The following is a 17,866-nucleotide window of genomic DNA, read 5'->3' as shown; positions in this document are numbered from 1 at the left end:
AATCACACTTTAGTTGTTTGACATTAATGTCTATCAATTAACTTAAAATAATTATGAAGTGAAATTTTAATAATTGTGAAAAAATAGTAAAACTTAATTGATTATAATTCTTTTAATTCTTCTAAATTAATTAATCAAAAATTGAATATTTAGTGAAAAACCAAAAATATAAATGTAAATCTTGATACTTATGGGCCATTCAAACAAGGCTCAAATGTGAAGGGTAGAATTGTAATATTTTGAAACCTCAAGATTGAAATTAAATCAAACTCAAAATTTAAGGATTCAAAAGTATAATATTTTGAAACCAAGGACCAAATGATAACTAAATTCTAAACCTAGCGACAACAACGTATTTTTCTCTAAAAAATATATTTTTGAATCACATGTTATCAAAATGGAACATTGTGCATGTGAGTTGATATCTCACTTTTGCTACTCTTACTCTTAAGAACTAGGTTTTTCTTTTTCCACTTTTCCATTGTTATCGGATAAATTGGACAAAAAGACAAAAAAGACCTTTAACATATAGTAGACCGGATTTAAAGGTTAAAAGAGGAATGAAAAGAGTTAAGGGAGGAAAAGGAGGAAAAGTGGTATGGGTCAAGCCCATACCACATTACTTAGCCTCGGTTTGGGTCAAGCTGAGCCGAGCCTAAGGAAACCATTCTTGGAAAAGCTGGAGGAAAGCATCCCACTCCAAATGGGAATAAGGATAGGAAAAATCAAACCAGAGAAGTCTATAGATAAGAGAGAAAAACATTAAGAAAGGTAACTTAGAAGTTCCGATTTCTCCTATAAATCTTATTTCTAATACTGACTTAGGCATCAGAGCCATTTTTCTTTACTTTGCGGGTCCTTTTTTTTCCTTAATTACAAATTTACAATTGCTGTCACGTGGAGGCCAAGTATGTTTTCCCTTGGCTGAAATTTGGATAACAGTTGGCGCCATTTGTGGGAAAGAAAGTTTTTTACCAATGATCTTCATATCTTGCAAAATATAAGTAAGATAGACAATAACAGGAACATGGACAAAGATGAATCAGGCAAAGACCACCACTCATAGAGAACAAGAAGTAAAAAATAACCCTGGCCTGAGAAAAAGGCAGTCTAAAAAATTTCATAAGAACGAAGTAACGTGAAGCCATGCCAAGCAAAAGTGAGCAGGGTTATAGACTAGAATCAATGATGTAGATTGAGTCGAAGAGTCCAAGCCAAGGCCAAGAAAACCAAGCAAAAGTGAGCAGGGTTATAGGCTCATCAACATTTTGGTCAAAGTCGTACAATTTGATCGCAGTATCAAACCGAATGTTCCAAGATCGAGACGTCTGTTTCAGCCTATAAATGGACCAATTCAGTTTGCAAACCTTTTACTCTTGACCTTGAGCTATGAATCCCTTGGGTTGCACCATATAAATGGTATCCTCGAGATTTCCATTCAGAAATGCAATCTTGACGTCCATTTGCCATATCTCATAGTTATAAAATGTTGCAATGGACAGGAGGATGCGGATAGACTTTAACATGGCAACAGGCGATAAAGTCTCCTCATAGTCGACTCCCTCCATCTGGATATAACCCTTTGGCACAAGTGTAGCCTTGAAGGTTTGCACCTTCCCATCAGCACCTCGTTTCCTCTTGTAGATCCATTTGCAACCTATAGGTTTTACCCCATCAGGTTGATCTATAAGATCCCATACTGAGTTGAAGTACATCGACTCCATCTCGAGATCCATGGCTTTGACCCATTCATCTCGGTCAACATCCTCAATTTTCTTCTGATAAGAAAACGGATCGTCAATGTCACCATCCACTACCATAGCTAAGAGTTTCGTGAAACTCATATAGCGAACAAGTAGGTTTGCAACCCTCCCTCTACATCAAGGTTCCCTTAACTCTTAAAGTGGAATTAACCTACCAAATGAACTATCATCAACAACTCTTGCTGATGAAGTAGGCCCTTCAACAACTCTTGTTGAAGTTTCAGTAGTTTTGTTGGAAAGCTCACGTAACACGATCTTACTACGTGGACTGTGCTCCCTCATATGATTCTCCTCCAGGAAGGTAGCATTCATTGACACAAACACTCTGTTTTCCATAGATCATAAAAGTAACTCCCTCGTGTACATTTGAGGTAGCCTACAAAGAGGCAAAACCTCAACCATGGTTCCAATTTCTTTGGATTAGCCTCAAGCACATTTGCTAGGCAATCCCATATGCAGAAGTAACGCAAACTAGCTTTACGCCCATTCCACAACTCCAAAGGTGTTATCACAACACTCTTGGAAGGAACACAGTTAAGGATATACACCGCAATCTCCAATGCAAAACTCCAAAACGAGTCCGATAAGGAAGCGTAACTCATCATCGACCAAACCATGTCCAACAAGGTTCTGTTTCTCCTCTCTGCTACACCAATCTGTTAAGGTGTACCTGACACTGATATTTAAGAAACGATTCATGTTCTATCAAATAGTTCTGGAACCCCGAATCCAAAAACTCTCCACCTCGATCTGACCAAAGTGTTTTAATCCCTCTATCCAATGCGTTTTCAACTTTAACCTTGAACTCTCTGAACTTTTCAAAGGATTCAGACTTCCATTGCATCAAATAAACATACCCATACCGAGAGTAATCATCACTAAAAGTGATGAAATACTTATATCCTCCCCTGGCTCGCACATTCATCAGACCACAAAGGTCAGAATGCACTAACTCTAGAGGCTCTTTGGTTCGATAATCTTTTCTAGTAAAAGGTCTTTTAGTCATCTTACCCACAAGGCAAGATTCACACACCGGTAAAGAATTTTCCTCTAACTCGCTTAGAAGTCCATTCTTTACCAACCTCACAATCCTATTGAGATTGATGTACCCTAATCGAAGGTGCCAAAGTTAGGCATTTTCTTTTGGAGAAAACTTTTGTCGTTTATTTTGAGTTACGATAGTTTTAAACATCTCTATGTTATAGAGGGAACACATTGCTAACGACCTTAGCACATACAAGTTATTTTCCAGATTTCTAAACAGATTTCAACTCCATCTTTATGAATAAACATTTTATTCAAATTAAAATTAAGAGTATAATTACACTGAATCTGGCATTTTAATGAAATTAAGTTCCTCTTTAACTCGTGAACCACATAAACATCATTCAAAATGATAAACTTCTTCTATAAAGTCAACTAGAGCCCTCCCACTACCATAGTTGAGACGATGTGCCTGGTGCCTACTCGCATCGTCATCTCTCTAGCCTCAAGTTGTCGCTAGGATCTAATCCCCTGAAAAGAAGAATAAACATGATTAGTGGTCCCAGAGTCAATAATCCAAGTAGAATCATCATTCTCCACTAAACAGGTTTCCAAAACTAGTAAATCAGATTTACCTTGTTTTGCCTTGGCTTTAAAATTCTTCTTCTCCTTGATCTAGTGAGGACAATTCCTCTTCCAGTGCCCATCCTGGTTACAATAGAAACACTTTCCTTTGTCTCCAGGCATTGGTCACCTTCCCCATTGGGCGAAAGGTTGTGGGTTAGCAGGTGCCTTCCCCTTTCCTTTACCACCATTCTTCTTCTTCCACTTGGAAGTGTTAGAAGTAAAAGGCGTAGACTTCGTTCCTAAGGTCGAACCTTTATGGAACTTCTTTGATGACGAGACAACATTTGCCTCATCAACCTTCTTCTCCTTAATTTTCAGCAAGGATTTTCTGCAACTCGTTGAGGAGAGTTGTAAGGGTATAGTCCACTTTGTTCAGAATCGCATTACTGACAAAGTGCAAGAAGCTATCCGAAAACGAATGTAGGATTATACTAACCTGACTGCCCTCATCGATGCGTGACCCATTCATCTTCGCTATGTTGAAGTGGACCATCATATTCAACACATGTTCATGAATAGAGGTGTCTTCTTCCATTTTAGAGTTGAAAATGCATTTCAGAGCCTCATGTTTGAGCTGTCTAGACGGTTATCCGAACATTCCCCGCAGGGACTCCATGATCTCACGCGCTGAGACCATAGACTCATGTTTTTTGGCCAAAACGTCATTAAGACTAGCTAAGATATTGGCTCGAGCCTTCTCGTTCGCTCGTGTCCAACACTTATATGCCTCCCGAATATTTTGAGTGGCATTCTGAGGTGGAATAGGGGGATACTCTTCCGTTAGGATGAACTTCAGGTCATTGATGATTAATATGGTTGTGATCGTGTGTTTCCAACTAGCATAGTTTTCGCCAATCAGCTTATCGGCGCTTAATAGAGCTAATGTGGCTGTAGCCATAATTACGTTGCTGAAAACAGAGCAAGTTTAATAAGTCTATGCAATACCACATTTTAACACCAATTTTAGTTTTAACAAAATAGTTTCCAAGTACTCTTAGTGAAAAGACTTTTATTTTGTAATGATGCCCCAGCGAGGCAAAAAAAACGTCACCGGTGGGATGATCAGATGCCTCTTCGCTGGGATGAGACTCTCTCAACCATTAGGCAGAAACAACTCTTGTAACTGACCCTAACAGTCACCATTTTTCGGTCCAGAACTGTTAGCCCTTAACAATTTCGCGTAAGTGTAACCCTTCATTTTCGGCCCTAAAGTCCCGCCCTAATGCGCCCACCATAGGGAAAAAGTATATTAGGATAAGAGACTATAACGACCTTATCCTATATAGGAGATCAAATAAAGAATTGTACAAAACTGCCATCTTATAAGAGGATACTCCAAAGGTGCTTCGAGGCGATGCACAGAAACGTTATCCAACCTAATGAGAGAGACCGTGGGATATGCTATCGCATGTCCCGCTCCCACTTACTATGAACATTCTCTCCATTCACCTTGATATTGACCTACCCAAACACCATTCTTTAGAGGGACACTCCCAAGGTGTCACGAGGCTGAGGATAGATCTCACAGTGTGAACATAAAGGGAGAAATGCGAAGAGGTTTAAATGAAGTATCATATATCCTAAGTACCTCCCACTGAATGTTCTACCTAGGGGTTCATTAACTTAGACCATCTGGCTACTGATTTTATCTAAGTCAGTTTAATTTGTTCAAAAACAACTATTGTCTTTGAAATTAAACAAGTTTAAGTAGGCCCATTAAATTCTTTAATAGATTGTCCTCAAATTTGCATGCATGCATCAAATCTATCTAATTCACCTTTCTAGGTAGGTTCCCAGGTAGGGGTGTTTCATTTTGTTAACTTAAATATACCCCAGCCTAGACAGAACCCGCCTTAGAAAAAAGGTCCCTTATAGATAGATTTGCTACATATTTAATCTTTTATTAGTCAATTTAATCCTATTAAATTGATTAAAAGATTAAACCTTAGGTTGCTAATCTCATTAGAACCGTGATCTTAGGTCTATCTCCACCAAGTTTTAAAACACTTTTAAAACTATGATTCAAGCCTAAGTTTGCATGCATGTCTTTCTTATAGATTTTAGTTTTAATTTCCTTATAACTCTTATAAAAGAAACAACCAAAACCCATACACATTTGTCATGCACAACTAGATATTTATAACTCTTATAAATTTAACCTATGTGTCATGCTTCATGCAATGTCCATTCATTACTATATATAACTCTTATATACTTGTAATGAACAAAGCAAACATGCTTTCATACACCCTTATACTATGACACTTATAATATAAAGATGATGCATGTTGATGCTTAATGCATGCATAAATATAACCTATATATTATAAGATACATGAGCATGCTCTTATGTAATTTAAATCATGCAAACTCTAATCATAACTCTTACAATATAGAGATGACGCATGACCAAAGCATAACCTAAGGTGGGATTTCAACTATATGGCATACCATATGACATATAATCAAACATACATCCTATGTACATTCACAAAAGACTAATGGGCCCGGAAATAAAATTCTATCTATTACATTAACTCCATCAAGCAAACCGGTTCACAAGTAAATTGGGTTTTGAACCACTTGAGTGAAGCCTCCCTGATCGTTTAGTAAACTGGTCAGGTATCCACGATTGTTTAGCTACGATCGAGTACCATTTACAATGCGATGAAGCATGATGCACTTGATAGTTTAGCGCACCAAACTCAAACACACAAGTCTAAACGATCATTTAGACGTGAAGCACGATCGTCTAGACGATCATAGAACAAGTGTTTAAGTAACAATTTACTCCGCGATCGTATAGTTAGTAACTAAGCGATGAAGCTTCCTGAGCTACACAATCGTCTAGTGCGTGCGCGTCAATATGTTGCCGAGTATCACATACTCAACGATCGCTTACCCCATCGTTTACACGACCTAACCAATGCTTGGTCGTCTTCATCCTCGAAGTACAGTGCAACTTCTTGCCTTAAAGCCTCATCACGAGTGACTTACAGTGACTCAAACTCTTTGAATTACAGACTCGATAGCAAGTTAATATGCCAAAAAACACAGGGGCCCTTACAATTAACTTTGAATGTAAAAGAATTAAATAATCAGAGGCATCATCCCAGAAAACTCCATTAATCCACATCCACAAAATTATTTAACATTTAAACAGAGTGCATACATGCTTCATCGACCAAGAGTGTAAATGTTATTCTGTACAAACAATGGATTTGGAATATCAGAACCTGGCTTTGATACCAATTGAAGGAACTCTTATCAAAGAGTACCTATGGGTGGAAGCAAGATCGTTCCAAATTCATTGTGACAGAAATACCGCATTCACAAACATACAACAAGTTATGCATCTACTAACAAACTACGACATGCTTTTAATAATAAATAACAAAGGAACAAGATACTTACCTTTGAAGAATTTTTCTTCCCTTTATCTCTCGCTCTCGTCAATATCAACAACTCTCACTGTCATTGTGATCACTAAGTTAATTGTCCACCAAATCTCGCCATCGCTCACCACCGAACGGTCTTCTATACGAACAAGCAGCAAGGAGGACACCACCACTCAGTGACCTTGGTATTCTCGGTGTGAGAATCCAGGAGGTGTGGGCTCTGTTGGATTTGGTAGAGGGGAGAAGGAAACTACGATCGTATTCAACAACCAAGCAAATGGGAGAGATTTGGAGTCTATCGTATAGACGGGTGCTTGATCATTTAGAAATAGGTGCACAATCGTTTAGTAAATTGGGTCTGATCGTTTAGACAATCATTTAGGTGATATCGCTCTCGCGCGCAATCACTTTGTAAAAGCTACACGATCGTTTAGGTCGACTACGCGTGTACAAGATCGTTTAGGAAAACTTGAGCTATCGTGTAGGCTCTCATTAACTAGACGATGAGCAGTGTATAAATCTAAGGCGATTATCCGATCTCTTTGAAAAATGAAAACTATTTTTATTTTATCCTTCAGTTATGAAAACTGAATGCAACCTCCCACTTTCACGTACGATTATGGAGAAAAAACTACCAATAATTATCTCATAATTATTTAATTATAAATAAATATAATCATATTATATTTATAACCTATAGTTTTAATATACATCATATGCAACATATAAACCATAGTCCTTTTCTCCTCCATTAGATATAAATCATATTTATATCATTTTCCTCCAATTAATGTATCTCATACATCATGTCAACTATATCATATATAATCAAACTCCCTCTTGTCAATTTGAACACTTCAAGCTGACCCAAAAACTGATTCTCAACTTAAATCCATTGAGCTACCAAGGGGACCTTATGGACCTGTGGCTTGAAGCTCCAACGATACGTGAATAGCTGACTAAACTCTTTAACCATGAGATCCACCATTCGTTAACTACCAGACACTCCATTAAAGACCGACAACTATGCCTTTCTCACCACAAATATATTTCTGTTTCCATCGATATAACCAGTCAACAGTACGATAACCCTTCACAGATACTCGTAAGTAGAACTGAGCCAATTTACTATTTTGCCCCTATAGTTACATCTAACTTCTTAAGTACCACTAATCCCTCTAATGAACAATATAATATAGTCCTAATATGGTGGACACCTCTTGGGCCATGAGAAGGTGTGTGGCGCCACATTGTTCAAGCCCCAAAATCAGCCCTTAAGGGAGCAATCTATCTACTTACCCCTGCTTCGGGAAATAAGTGAATTCCATCTTGTATAGTTAAGTTCCCAGCTCCCAAATTAGACGAATCCTCAACGTGGTAGGTTTGAGTTGGCAATCTGGCCACTCGCACCCATGCAAATCAAAAGATCGCTTTCAAAGGCAGGAATTCCCAACTGACTCAGGATTGAGGTGATGTTACCTATGGTCATCCTAGTGAAGTGAAGTCTTTGTCATGAACGACACTATATAACGAGACTATAACACTTTGTGGTCCGATCTTATACAAACTCCTTTGTATAGGACGCCCCCGCTTGCATGTCTTCACATGAATGATTAGGATCAGACCATCTGTAGCAAGTCACAACACTTGTAACTCTTCTATAAAGCGGGTCACATCCGTAGTGTCCCCAAGATAAGGTTTCCCTCCTATATCCATATACTACAGACCATTTTGGTTATCACTTAAGGCATGATCTACCTGTATGTCTCCACATACATGCTTAAGTTACAACGACAACCAAGGATCTTAGTTTATTGGTTTGTGGTAAAACAAATAAAACATCTCATGTTTCATAGACAACACTGAAGAAAATATCATATATTATTACATCACAAGCATTTATTCAAAATAGTGTTTATAAACTACAAGACCCAACGAGAGTTTAGGGCATCATCCCCAACAGATTGAGCATCAACCCAAGAATAGACTTCAAAAGATACTAGGAAAGGAAGAAAAGCCAGAAGTCAACCAGGAGAAGCAGCTAAAGGATCAAAGAAGAGGTCATGCATCGAGAAATAGGTAATAGAAAAAAAATAAGTAATACAAAACTCATCACACAAGCACATACATGGGCGTAGAGGAATTGCTTCGTTCAATGAGAGTAGTCAGCAATACAAGAAAGAGATCATCGAGACAACCAGATAGAGTGTTATTAATGAAATAACAATTGTTTTCAAGTGAATTGAAAATATGTATGAGTATTGATTGTTATTCAAGTATATATTTCATGTCACGTACCTCTTTGATTTTTTTTTTTTTTGTTTGTTGTTTGTCATCATAAAAAGGGGGAGGTTGTTGGTTTTTTGGCCATTAATCTTAATTAATTATTAATTAATATTTTGATGATAACAAATATGCTTTTATTCTTTAATAATTAGAGTGTTTTGAAGTGTCCATTGCATAGAGCTTAGAATAGCGATTTTAACGCAATTTGAATCACTCAAATCGAAGCTCAAATGAAGAAATATGGTTGAAACAAGCTTAATGGAAAAATATCGAGCTAATGATGTGGCATAATTTTTCTCATCAAAGTAGACCAATTAAAAGGTGACATTTGGAGCATAAAATAAATGACACATGGTGGGCTTTTGATTTTTGGATTTGTTTTAAAAAGAAAATGAATTTAATATTATTTAATGTTTGTGTCTAACGGCTAGTATTTTGACACACGATTGCTTTTTCTTTTCGATGGATTTTTAAAAAGAAAATGAATTTAATATTATTTTTTGTTTGTGTCTAACGACAGTTGAACAAAAAAGGAAAAATCTCCACCATTGATTATTCTTTTTCAAGATCTAATGGTTCAAATTAAATGTGGTTTCCAACAACTTTTTTCTCTTTTTAAAAGCTTCATCTTCTCCATATTTGTACAATAACTACACCATTATTATTCTCTCAAAGCTTTTAAATTTTTCTTTTCATCTTATTCTTGAAAGATTTATTGTATTGTGAGGATTAATTTGTTGAGTGCTACAATTTGTAAATCCACTCTTTTAAAGAGTTTCTCTCATCTTGTTCTTCATTTCTAAATCTATCTAAAGGATTACTCTTGAAGCCATAACACAAATTTTATAACGGTTTGATCCTCAACCGTGGAAACGATCAAGTTTGTTCTTGCGCCCGTAAAAGGAATGTTATAGTGGTTCGATTCTAAGTCGTGGAAAGAGTCAAGTTCGTAGTGATATACCCAAGAGGAGCTTGGGAAGTGAATGTAGGCTAGTTGTGTTGAACCACTAAAATTCTCGATGTCGATTTCTCTATTCCTCTCCTATTTAATTTTGTAATTAATTTGTTATTATATTTTATTATTTGAAATTAATTGCAATTTTTGTTCTTGAAATTAATTGCTCATATTGGATTATTTTGATAGGTTGTTCTTGAATTTCTATATCAATTATCAATCTTGTTATTAGAATCAACTTGGGTGCTTTAAAGTAGTATTATTAATTTATTAATTATTTTGAATTAAATTTATTGTTTAAATTACTTTCTAGCAAAAAGTTTATTAATTAACTTAATTGGGCCCACTTAGTGAAAAAGTTCTAATTAGTTTTAAGAAACCTTATTCACTTCCTCTAGGGTTGGCATACCAATCCTACATACCTATTGGGAAGCTAGACATTAAGTAAGTGGCTTGATGAGGAAAACTAAGTTGACACACTAGGGTTGGCTGCTGCCACAACTGTCTAGTGCCCTATTACACCATAGGTGAATACGCGATAGGGTTTGTGGTGGTGCTTCAGGATTCCAATGTATTGCATCCAAGATCCAAAATTGACGGGTTATTGTGAGCTTATCCATGTGGTTATGCACTCCTTGAATAGGAATCCACTTTTTGAAAGATTTTGGCTTTTATGCTTTGATAGGTATCTGAGATCCTTTCAATGACGTATGTTATGTTGAAGGGATATCTATATGATCTGATTTATTGCGTAAAGCCCGTGGTAGCAACGAAATTGGGGAACATAAATAGAAAAGACAGTTACTTTCTATTCTATTAGTATTAGATTAGTATTAGTTAGTGATCTCGGTTTAGTGAATCCTTTCTTCCATGATGAACTGTTGTCACCAGTCCTCCATTATGTCTCTGTGGATCGAAGAGAAAGGGGGCTCTATGGGATTCAACTTTCCGATTGAGAAGTTCTAGACTTGAAAGAGACTTAGGGTGTGTTTGGTATGTGATAAAAGTAGAGAGTCGAGTTGAGTTGAGTTGGTAATTATTATCTGGAGAGTTAAATTATCTGGGGAGTTAAATTGTCTGTATTTGTTTGCAGAGTTGAGTTGAGTTGGTAATTATTGTCTGTGTTTGTTGTGCAGAGTTGAGTTGAGTTGAGTTGGAAGATCTGATGTAGTTTTTTTGTGAATGAGATTAGTTCTAATATATTCTGTTTATTTTTCATTCTTTTATTTTTTAGTTTTATGCTTTGCTATTGTTGATTAATTTTCAAATATACACGTATTTTCTCAAATCATTTATGACATAAACTGGATAATCTCAATTTTTTTTTCTCAATTTGTAGAATATAATAGATTATTTTTCATATATTCTTTTCAAAAACTGTAATAATTCTAATTCTCTTCAATCTGTAAAACATACCAACAAAATACATTTTATATTGCTGCTCAATTAATTGGTATATTGTATATTGTACGTATATATATTGAATGTATGTATATATATTGAAGGTAATTATCCAAATTATTAATTGGTATATTGTATGTATATATTGAATCTTGCTAACTAACATTATTATTTCACATATCATACAGTTTATTTTTATATAATATGGATAGTTTATGTAGAATTGAAATTGTACATAGGATAATTACCTTTTATTTCATTATGATGGTGAGATTATGATGTAGTACAGTAACATTTTTCATACGATCACAAAAATAATATGAAATAACCGAACATGTGGCTGTTTCCAAAAAAAAAAATCACAAAATATATGTTCTTTTTTATACTTATAATATAACACAGTGAGGGCCTCATATAGAACATAACATAAATAAGATCGGTCCTTGGAAAAATCTAACAAAAACAATGAACCAAATCATCATATCAATTTTTTGTAAAATTTTTGTAAAATGACATTCCAAAGGTTTGACAATTTAAAAAAAAAATAAAAAATTTAAAAAAAATTAAAAAAAATAAAATCTGGGGGAGAATCCAAATGGCAAAGATGAGAGAAGAGTGAAGAAAATGAAAATATCACTGGTTTTTAGGGTTAGTTTTGAGAAGGTAAAAAATGTGATAACCCACAGTTTTTCTTTATGGGCTTAACAAACATGGGTAATAAATACCCACCCAACCCAACAACTTATACCCATTTATCAAACACCCCCTAAAGTCTTATTTGTTTTTGTCAACAAGGTTAAGTTTACTTTCTTCTCTCTTCCTCTCTATCTAAGCATGCTTAATTGCAATTGTTTATCCTGTACTTTTGTTCTTTTGCTTCTCTGTATTTTGACTTTTTCAATGTCATTGGTATGACGTTCACACACTTCCATGAGGAATTTTATTCCTTCAATTGGCATCAAAGTTAGGTTGTTCTTTTGATTTTCAATTTTGAAAAAAAAATAAGAGAAAAGGTGGGTGAATTTCTACATTATAAATGTTGGGATTGCGAAATAGATGTTTTTGAAATTTTGCACCCTAGTTTACTTTTTGATGAGATCAAAATTGTAAGGACCCATTGTTTTGGGCACTGAAATTCTATTATCGAGTTTGTAAGTCCGTGTCTTGTTGACTAGCAAGTGTTACTGATGAATAAGAGTAAGATCAAAGCAAATTGAATGATGTTCGATGCAGAGGATAACATTTTGTGCTGGAATGTAACACATAGTGTAGCTACGTTGTGCTTTACGCTGCGGTACATAGCGTTGCGACATTGATGTCTAGCGTAGCAATGCTATGAACAGTGTAGCGTTACACTACAACAAGAAAAGCCAATTTCAATTTGAAGTGTTCAAATTGAATTTCAAAATGTTTGTAAAAGTAAACATATTCTATTCACAATAAAGATATTATTGTTGTTTTGTTCAATAAAACTGTTATTGAATATGTAAATTGCACTAAATTCGATAAACTAAGATTCATAGTTGTTACATGGGTACTTGAACTTTATGTGGAGACATAAGAGTGGATCAAGTTCAAGTAGATAGTCAAAATGGTCTATAAATATACGGATAAGGTTTGGTACCTTATTTTGGAAACACTATCGGATGTGGCCCACTTTGTATTTAATACAAACAATGTGATCCTGAATTGTTCATGTGGAGACATGTGAGTGGAGGCGTCCTATACAAAAAGCTTATATAAGATCGGACAAAAAATAAGTCACTCTTAGTTTATAATACTGTTTACTGTTTAAAACTGGCTATTTCAAAGTGATGACCAAGGTAACTTGACCTTAATTCTGAGCTAACTATGAACTCTTGTTTATTCGAGATTATCCTTATATTTTCATGGCTGAAGGTTGGCTCAACAGCGTCGGCTCAATGAGCATCCCATTTCAAGGGTAAGATTGGGTAGATAGTTGGGAACATAAGCTACAAGATGGAGTTCACTCCTACCCGTTTTAGGGATAGTAGAGAACGTGTTCCCTTAAGTGTTGACTTCGGGTCTTGAATAAGGAGTCCCACCCTCTCATTAGTCTGAGAGGGACTCGGTTTGGTGATTAGATCACAAACCAATTGTTCATTAGAGGATCAGTGGGACTTAAGGAACAAGATGTAATCTCGAGAGTAAAACAACTCTTGACCCAGTCATTATTACGAACAACCTATGAAAGGTTGACTTGCTGATTATGATTAAATCAAATGGACAGAAATATATCTACAGTGAGGGAAGTGCAACTACTAGGCTTTAGTAGAGTGACCGATAGTTAACGAATGTTGATTAATTCGGTTTAAAGAGTTTAGTGAATTAATCTTGGATCTTTGGAGCCTATGATCTGTATGTCCCTTAAGTCCCCCTACTAGCTCACAAACGGATTAAACCTTAGAATAGCATGATGAGAGAATTTTAAACGTTCAAATTCAAATTAAAGGAATCTCTAATTATATACGTTATAATCACACGTTTAATTATTGAATTAAACAAAATTGAAGAATTACATAATATTTAAATTTGATTTAAATATTAATTGCATGAATAAGGATTCATGATTGTGGAATTGGTGATTTAATAATTTAATATTGGATATTAAATTATTTTTAATTTAATTATTTAATTAAATTTTATTTAAAATTAATTGTTTGAATTAGTTCTATTTAAAATTGTTTTTTTTTGAATTTTATGAAAATTCAAATATTTAAAATCAATTTTGTTTTAATTTGATTCTTTTGAAAATTAAATTAAAATATTAAATTGATAAAAATCCTTTGATTAAGTGGGATTTTTTTCATTTAATCCACCAACAATTCCACTCAAAGCACATATACTTAGTTGTATGATAAGACAAAAACCAAGAAAGGACTTAGTTTTCTGAGACATACAATTTGGTTTTGAGCAAAAAACAAGGGTTGTTCTCAAGTTCTTCTCCTAACACCAGAAATCCTCTCCTATCTTCCTTAATTCAACTTCATTTTTGGTCCTACCACTCAATCTAAGGTCCTAGAGAATAGTAGAGAAGATCAAGTGGTGGTTCACAACCTTTTGAAAAGGAAATTCCAGCTAGAGTTGTTGAATTGAAGAGTTTAACAAAGATAATCTTAAAACCCTATTTTTCTTATTATGAACATGCATGTTTCTATGCTAAAATTGATGGAATTAAAGTGCTTAAGATCCTAATTACTTCTGCTAATTGCATGATTACTCCATCACCTTGCTTGACCTTCTTTTTTTCGCCAAATACTTAGGACAATTCTATTTCCAGTGTCTCTCCTGGTTGCAGTAGAAACAGTTTTCTTTGGAAACCTCGACTTTCTTGCCCTTCTGGTTTGCAACAGGGTTAGCTTTCTTCCCCTAGCCTCACTTTTATGGAACTTCTTAGTGGAAGTGTTAAAAATGAACTTTAAATAAACTTATGTTAACATGTTCTTGAACTTATGTGTCTTCTTGCATCCAGGCGTTAAAAATGAACTTTAGAGCGTTGTGCTTGATCTGTAAAAACGGTTGTCCAAACCTCTCTCGCAATTAATCCATAATTTTGCATGCAATGAACATAAATTCATGTTTCTTTGCCAAGCTTCAAATAAATAGGCAAAAATATACACTCTGGTCTTTTTATTTTCCTTCATCCACCTCTCATATGCATTCCTAACATTTTGAGGTGCATTTGGAGCGAAAACTTGAGGACAATCCTCAAGTAAGACAAATCTCAGGTCATCAATGATGAGTTCAATATTGATTGTGTTTTTCCGACTAGTGTAGTTATCACCAGTTAGTTTATCAACACTTAGAAGATTGACAGTAGTGTTAGTCATAATTGAACTTTGCCGAAATCATACAAATTATTTATATTAGTTATATGAAAAAACCCATTAAAACCAATCAATTTTAGCAAAATTTTAATGTATCTTATGTGACATATAATTTTATATTAGTGAGTTAGAGTAAAAGTCACCAAAAGGTGATCAATTATCCCTTCACTGAATTGAGACATTCTCAACTAATCGTTATATCAAACTAACTCTTGTTCCTTTAATGATTAGTCACTATTGTTCGGTCAAGAAATTGTTAACTTGCTTAAAATTTCTTGTAAGTATAACCCTTCATTTTAGACCTTAGAGTTTCGCCCCAATGAGCCAACTAAATGGAAAAACCGATTCAGACAAAAACTAAAGAAATCTTATCCATTTCTGGAGTTTGTGATCAATCTCATGCAAACACTTTTTGAAGGAGAACACAAGCAAATGGTACCACGAAACCAAGCAGAAACTTCACAATAAACTATGAAAGAGACTGTGGGATGTGTTGACACACGTCACTCTTCCACTTACTATAAACACTTTCTCCATTCACCTTGGTATTGATCTATACAAACACCTTCCTAATGGGAGACACGTGCAAACGGTGTCTTGATGCCAAGCATAGATCTCTCGATGTGAATTTTTAAGGAGACTGTGAAGAAAATTGACATATCATATATCAATTTTCCTCCTACGAAGTGTTTTAGACCTAGAGTTCTTTACTTAAGTAAATTAGGCTAATAATTTATCTAAATCCATTATTAAATTGGCCTAATATAACTCTTATATTGGATAGTTTAATACTATATGATTCTTGCTTATTAAACACGTTAATAAACTAAATCATGTATCAGATGCTTATTAAAGATTTGTCTAATTCACCTTTTAGGTCAGTTTCCAGGTAAAGGTATTCTGTTTCCATCAACTTACATACCCCAATCCTAGACAAAACCTTCCTTAGACAAAGGTCTCTTTTAGACAATTATTCTATACATTTAATCTTTTATTCTTTCCAATTAATCCTACTAAAAGAAGAGTAAAAGATTAACCTCTTTTTAATCATATTAGAAATATTTTTAACATAAGTCTAAGTGAATTAATTTTAAATCATTTAAAATTAATTAAAATCTTTGTTTGCATGTAACACTTGATTTTAGATTTTAATCTAATTCATTAAACTTATAACTTTTAAAAAAATGAAATATTAAAAACTATAATAATGCATCTAATTACATTAATTAAATATAACAATTATATTTATTAAGTAATCTCATGCTCAATGTAATTTCATTTTCATCGTATAAAATATAACTCTTATATTATTCACTAATGAAAATGAAACATATCCACAAAAAATATATAACATTTATAATAAAGTATGATGCATGAATATACTTAATAAAATATGCTATCATTTATATTAATCAAGATGCATGTGCATACTTATAGTATCACGCAACTATACAATATAACATTTACATCAAATATGATGCGTGATTAATGTTTATCCTAAGGTGGGATTATAAAACTATATGACATACATTATGTAACATATAAATTTAATCATACATCACATATGAAATTAAATAAATAGCGAAAATAAACCAAATTTTGGCAATCCTAAAAAAATAATTAAAACAACATAGCATTTATATTAATTTAATTAGTTACAACAAAAAATAACAAAAATTCAAAATTAATTCAAAAATTGCTCCAAAAAACCGCTCTGAGGACGAACCCATGACCTTGGAACCGTTTGTACCCGCGCGTCTAATGTTTGGAACGTTGCAATGCTCCGCCTGAGTGTAGCAACGTTGGTCTGGGAAATTGTTGTAGCGTAATGCTACGCTCTTTGCAGTGTTGCAATGTTGTTATCGAGTATTGCAATATTGGGGCTTTGTTAACTCTCAAATAAAGCTAATATTCTATCCTTATTTCCGCTATTATTAAGTGGTTCTTATGCATAAATTGTCTATTTTGTAGGTAAGTCAATCCCGAGGAATAAAGATTTCATTCATATGTAGAACCGGCCAAAATGGAGTAAAAATGGGAGTTAGATGCATCAAGTTGAAAGAAGTCAGAAAAATTACAAGTCAGACATCAAGGGTAACGTTGCAACCCTCCCTCGTCACTTACGTGACGTTGAAAGGCAATAGGCACTCCTTTTGGGACAAGCACAAAGCATTGTGACGCCATTACAACGCTCAAACACATCGCTATAAACAAAAGTAATCGAAACTGGCCAGCGGCAATGCTGGCTAGGGCGTTGCAACGCTACGACTTCTAATAGACATGGAGCTTTCGCGTGCGCGCAATGCAGTGTTGTGCTAGTGCCGCACCTCTACCTCAATGCTTGGGGTCTACATGGACAAGGGTGTCACAACGCTCTTGGAAGCGTTGCAACGCTGCTATCCTGATATAAAAAGAATTTTCCTTTTCTAGCTGAGAGGAGGACAATTTTGAGCCACAATTGGGAGCGAATTAGAGAGTTTTTCATTTGTTTTACATTATTCTTTCTTTCTTCCTTCAATTACTTTTATTATTGCTTTCAATTTCTCAAACTTTTATTGTTGATCAAAGATGATTCAAGGCTAGATAATCCTTCTATCTTGGGAA

The sequence above is a fragment of the Benincasa hispida genome, chromosome 4 (genome assembly GCF_027475165.1).
Source record: "Benincasa hispida cultivar pf3 chromosome 4, pf3_genome.v1.1, whole genome shotgun sequence".
Taxonomy (NCBI): domain Eukaryota; kingdom Viridiplantae; phylum Streptophyta; class Magnoliopsida; order Cucurbitales; family Cucurbitaceae; genus Benincasa; species Benincasa hispida.
This window is presented reverse-complemented; position numbering follows the sequence as displayed.